General features: G+C 35.1%; 1 pseudogene; it reads left to right on the top strand.

Moving 5' to 3' along the window:
* The first annotated feature begins 391 nt into the window (after positions 1 to 391).
* LOC149200868 (ubiquitin-conjugating enzyme E2 22-like) lies at positions 392 to 3,027 on the top strand (annotated as a pseudogene).
* The last annotated feature ends 3,601 nt before the right edge of the window (positions 3,028 to 6,628 follow it).

Raw genomic sequence — 6,628 nt, 5'->3', positions numbered from 1 at the left:
CCTTAGAAACAGTTCTAGTTCTAGCGAATGAACCACAACATTTAGGTGGTGAAAGCATGCTCTCCTCCTCAGAAGCAGTTCCAGTTCTAGTGAATGAACCACCACATATAGGTGGTGAAAGCATGATCTCCTCCTCAGAAATAGTTCCAGTTCCAGCGAATGAACCGCAGAATATAGATGGTGAAAGCATGCTCTCCTCCTCGGAAACAATTACAGTTCGAGCAAATGAATCGTAGCATATAGGTGGTGAAAGCATTCTCTCCTCCTCAGAAACAGTTCCATTTCCAGCGAATGAACCAGTACAACATATAGGTGGTGAAGTATACAATGTGATGCAACATGTGGTGTCCATGGCGATGACATAGGGAAGGGACGTGCAGTAGTAGACAAAATGGAGAATGACACAATCGAGAAGGTGTTGGCAGATCTCTACAGGAAAGTTGAATCAAATGATAAATTAATCAATGATTTAAGCTTTAGAGTTGCTCGACTTGAGAGACGGATATCCAAGGATGATGACAATGACATAGAAAAGTAAAACTCATTCATAATTATTATCATGGTTGTACAGCTTCTCACCAAATTTGTATTTAAACTCCTTTTCTCAAACTTGAGGATATTAAATTTAAGAATACACAATAACTTTTTTTTAATATAATTAAAAACCAACTACTAAATAGAAATATAGTTTATATAAATATGAATTTTTTTATTTTAATATTAATTTGGGTGGTAAAATATATCACCACTTGAAAACAAAATAATGTTTAGTTTTTTTATTTTATTTACATGCAAAAGCAATGCATCAAAAATAAGATAAAATGGAAAAAATTCTAACTTAGCTAAAATGTTAAATGTTAAGAAAAGAATTTTGGGAGAGAAAAGTGTGTTTAAGAGGAAAAATAAATACTTTTTCCTAATTAAAAGAAATGTAGGTTGTTATATTTCTAGTTGCTCATGATCAGTTAATATGGTTTTTGTTAGGCATAAAATTTTGTGATGCTTTCCATTTTGAAGTGGATCTTCATACATAAATACATATATATCTTGTGTTACAAGCTAAAAACTAGAACCTCCCACCCATGGTGATAAATGAAATTACAAAGGAGTTGAAGAGTCTTGATGAATCACCTCATGGAGGTATAAAAGTGGTGGTGAATGATGACAACTTTTTCAATCAAAGTTGTGGACATTGAAGGACCAGGTACATTCTAAAAGAATAATCGAGAATAATGTAACATATTTTGGATGTTCTATGCTTGAGAAAGGGATCATTTTTTCATATTGCATTTACTAAAGCATCTGAATTCGTTTTTTTTGCATGGTTATTAATAGATTTTTGGAACATGAGCTATATTTACATTTATTGATGCTTTTTCCTACAGCTGGCATTCCATATGAATTTGGTGTTTTTCGAATGAAACTAGTTCTAACTCCTGATTTTCCAAACTCTCCTCCCAAAGGTAATTGTTGATCCTTATAATGATACTTCATCAAATTTACATTCTCTTTGCTTTAGATGTTTAGTTTCCTATAGGACATTCTTTTTGTTTTTCTACTCACTTCTTATCTAAATCATCAAGTATATAAGGGGGATGCATGACTTGTAAAAACTGAGAAATAAACTTTGGTGTCTTTCAATAGTAATGATTGGCTTGGACTACAGGGTATTTTTTCACAAAAATATTCCACCCTAATATTGCAAGCAATGGAGAGATATGTGTCAATACTCTGAAGAAGGATTGGAATCCAACCCTTAGACTGTGACACATTCTTCTTGTATGTGTTCATCCACTTATCAGTTTAGCTTATTTATCATAATTTTTATTAAGCATTGTAGTGTGTTACATTTGGTTGGACATAATTGTGCTTGTTGCGTATTTTTTTCTTGAAAGATATTTGGAAACTAAAGATGGACATAAGCTATTTGAATGGCATTGTAGTGTGTTAATTGTTTCGATACAACATGAGCTACATGATTTGCACTTGTTTCATACTGCTTAAGTGATATTTGAAAACTGATGTTGCACATGAGCACATAACTCAATGAATTTTGCTCAACTTGTGGATCTTTTTTTCATGGCCACTTTTAACATTCTATAATTAATTGACCAAGAAACTTAGGGATGAAATATTTCTATTTCTAGGATTTAGAAGTGAATTTTAAAAATGTATTCAAAATGTTACATTTGACGTGATCTGTGCGCATTGCACAATGAGAAGTTACTGGAATTCACGTGAAGAGGAAAAAAAAATGTTGGAATATTTTTTATTGTTATTTGTTTCATAGTTAGCACACCTTGTATTATTGTTTGAACTCCAATTTTTATCAACTCTGCAATATAAAACTATCATGGACATTCATGCAGTTTGTATGCATTCTTGGGCGTTAGTTATAAGGACCGGAGTACATGATTTTTTCCATAAATAATAGTAATTTATTTCCCTTTCTAAACTTTGGATTACTGTTGTAGGTCATAAGATGCCTGCCTATAGAACCATTCCTGGAGTCTTCTTTGAATGAAGAAGATTAGAAGAATCGTATGGAACACTATGAAGCATATGCAAAGCATGTCAGGTATGTTATATTTTTTCATCTATATGTAGAAATTATTTACATGATTACACTTTATTCATATAATTTTGGGATATATATGGTTAACCCTGATATCTCCCTTTATTATTTGAGAAGAGTATGAGGATATTAAATTCAATATTAACAAAGTGATTAGGGTATTGGTAAATAACTGAAACGTTGAACATACCCATGTCAGAGGAAATGAGTATTGATCTTCAAATCTCAATTTTGCAGTTATTGACATAATTCTGGACATTTCCCCATGTAAAGTTGACCATGCTTTAAGTATAGTTTCTACTAACATTTCCCCTAGTGAGTAGGGTCCAAAACTTCTTCACATTTTCCTTTAATTTCATTCTTTTAAGTTTTGTCTACACATTAGATTTATCAGGTTCTTCACTGGTTGTATTCTCTCTACATCTCCGTCTACATCTGCCTGCACTATCTAATGTTGAGTAGCACATCTCCCTTTTCTAGGGTTAACACTCATGGGTCACCCTTTCTTAGGGTCTTCTTTCTTGTTTTCACTTGTATCCCATAGCTTGTAGCTTAGGCTTGTTAACTGGATTTTCTAGCCCCTAGCCTCATTCACCTGTTTTCCTTGTGACAAATTTTGCTTTATCAATAACAGAAATAATAGTGTGAGAGGTTCTTAATGGGTCTAGATCCACACACCTGCACCTATCTCTGCACATATGCCTTTGGTAGTTGTCTACCTGGATGTTCTTATGTGAGTCTGCCTTTGGTAATCGTCTACGTGGGTCTTCTTATGCGAGTGTGTTAATTTTAAGTTAACATGTTCTTTGCTTAGGTTAGTTACTTCATACATCCATTTTCCCATTAATCCATCAACAATAATACAGTAACTAATGAAAAAACATAAGAGATAAATGCTGAAAACAAGCTAAGACATAAGAACACAAGAATATGGCTCAAGCTAGTGAAAATCCCCAAGATGGGGAAAACTCTTGATCAAATCTTCCTATTATAAATCATCAACTGTTCAACAATGAGAGATATATAGAACAATGATTAAAATTCTATAATAACTTTCCAAATGGAAGACTTGACATTAAAGAACTTAAACATGAAGATGACTTAACGAAGCTACAATTCTAGCACCAAGAGCTGGAGATTTCCATACTACAATTATGAATACTACTTAGGGCACAATTATAATTAGCTTCAAGTGTTGATGGAAATCCTGGTCATTGGTTAGGGTTCTCAGCTTGATTCCTCATTCTCCTCTCGCTCAATTACTAGGATTATCCATAGAAGACACCAAATCATTGATTTAGATCTTGGTATCTCCTCCTCAACGAATCTTGAAATAGTCCCAAACTACATGGAAGAATTCTAAACTGTTTGCACTCAAGCCTAGGCATATGCGTGCTAGAGAGGACTTATACATGCCTTCATACCCACTGAATAGTCTTAGCAACAAGCTACTGTAGTAGCTCTATTCCTGTGGCCTGTAAAAAATATAAACTTGACCAAATAGCACAGAAAAACATCCAACAGGTATTCCTTTGACAATGACTATATTCAACAGTAAAGTTGTGCCCAAAATCAAGTGATATGCTTCCCAGACAGACCTCCTATCCTCCACTCATGGATCCACATACCTGCGGCTCTTTCACCCAAGAAAACTGTACCCTAAACAGAGATAGGCCTCCTCATAATCTCGACCCCTGCCACCTGCGTCTTGCCTTAGATGCCATCCTATTTCAGAGGAGAGGATGAGCACTTGGATGATCTAAATGAGGATGTATATATATATATATATATATATATATATATATATATATATATATATATATATATATATATATATATATATATATGACAATTTTTCCTTATGAAGGTGAAGCCGAACTTGACACTTGGAGGAAAATTTGAATTTCAAATTTTCAATTTTCCCGCCTTAATAAGATTATGACTTGTAGAATTTCTTTTTAAATAAATAAATATTTTCCTTATCCAAATTCAGTGATCTTTAGGTTAAATTTGGTCCTCTCTAAAAGAGGATTTCAATGCAATAATCATCTCCAATAGATTATTTGTCCAATGGTGGAATTTGGCCCTAGTTTCCAAATTTAACACTCCCTCTCAACTAGGGAGAATTCCACCTGTCAAACCAACAACTATGTCTCTGATCATCATGAACCATTTATGAATCTTGATTTTTCTCTACTCTATTGAACACTGAAGTAATAATGAAGAAGAATTGACTGAGAGTGAGTCACAAGACCTTACCACTCTCCACTGAAAAAATTCAGTCCAGAGGTAAAACCTCAATCAGACTTGATCCCAGATCAAGTTGAAGAACACCAAGCATCCTAGTCATAGGGTGTACGGAAATACCCAATGCGTCCATCGGTATTGCTATGGTCCTTAACCACTTTTCCCAACTCATTGGCCATATGAGAGGTACTTCCCATGTGTCCTAGAATACATGGGTAGGATGATACTAAATCAATAACAAGGAAAGAATGTATCACATCCTTCTCAAAACCACACATAGGTAAGGGACAAACCACATCCTACAATCACACACCACAATCACATGTAGGGAAAGGATGAACCACATCCTACTTACTCACATCACAATCACATGTAGGGAAAGGATGAGCCACATCCTACAATCGCACATCATAATCACTCATAGGGAAAGGATGAACCACATCCTACAACCAATCGTAGGAAGGATCCTACATGTGGGGAAAGGATGAATGACATCCCACCAAGATCTCAACCAACAATTGTAGGGAATGAGCATCCTACATGTGGGGAAAGGATGAACCACGTCCCACTGACATGTCAACAGATGCCTATATGCATCTCTCGCTGGGGTATCCATAGGAGAAGGTGAACCACCTATCCTGCTCATACGCCGTTAGGAGAAGGTGAACCACTCATCCTATGCATATGTCATTACCAGTAGGGGAAGGTGAACCACTCACCCTACATACATATCAACCATCATGGGGTATCACAGGGGAAGGTGAAACACTCACCTTGTACACAACACAACATCTCCATCTTATCAAACCATTTAATCTTAGAGCCCTTCGTCTTGACCCATCAAGAAAAATATCCCTCTTACTTTGATAAATGAGAGGGTTATCATTTGTAGGAAAAATGTCATTAATAGCTGAATCATAGCTCCCTCATACTCAATTTGTATTCATAGGTCTGTCTTCAACCTGCTATTAATGCAAAGATTTTATAGTAGAGCCTTCCTATGTTTAATTTCCTGAGCTTCTTGTATGGGCTTCAAGCAAGCTCCAGAACAAAGAGGAACTTTCTAAAGAATTGACAAGGTTCTTCTTTAATAAGGAGAAGACATCTTTCTTGAGATGATTTCAACAAAGTCCATTCTTTTCCCAGCCGATACTCAAGAATAAAAGATTCAAAATACGCATTTCACTAGTTTATAGCTTGATTGTGAACACTCCTGTAACACAGGTATCAACATACAGGTCCTACAACATATCACCACCACTACTAGACTTGTAGCAATATCATACAAAATGGTGGGCTGACAAATAGAGCATAAATGATGTTGTGCTACATGTACAGGGATGTCATTCATAGACAGTGCCACTGATATTGTATCTTTACTGCATAGGATACTATCCTTGATAGCTACAGATCTTCATAATTCTAGGATGACCCCATCATTATGCAATATACCAATATGGTCCATACAAGAATTGTTTTGTTAACAAGGCTTCTTAGTTTTATTCTAGAGATAATAGTAATACATGTCCAACAATAACTAATCTCAACATTTCCTTATACATATTCATCAGCGAAAACAAGTTGTGTCCTTGATCTGAATGTTTCAGCCCCTGACAAGTTCACCGCAACATTCAGCCGATGATGTGTATTAGTGATACAACTTAACAACAAGAGCGGAACCCTTTTCTACTGATTAATGATTCCATGAAAACTTCTACATGCAGTAAATTTTCAACTTGAATCTTAGACATATCTTCATAAAACTATCCTAATTTAGTTGTGACTTATACGATTTCAAAATGACTT

Source organism: Pinus tabuliformis, chromosome 2_1 (genome assembly GCF_031772625.1).
Source record: "Pinus tabuliformis cultivar Carrire ecotype Pingquan chromosome 2_1, CPIR1, whole genome shotgun sequence".
Lineage (NCBI taxonomy): Eukaryota > Viridiplantae > Streptophyta > Pinopsida > Pinales > Pinaceae > Pinus > Pinus tabuliformis.
The sequence above is the reverse complement of the archived record's forward strand: the minus strand, read 5'-3'. Positions and strand labels throughout refer to the sequence as shown.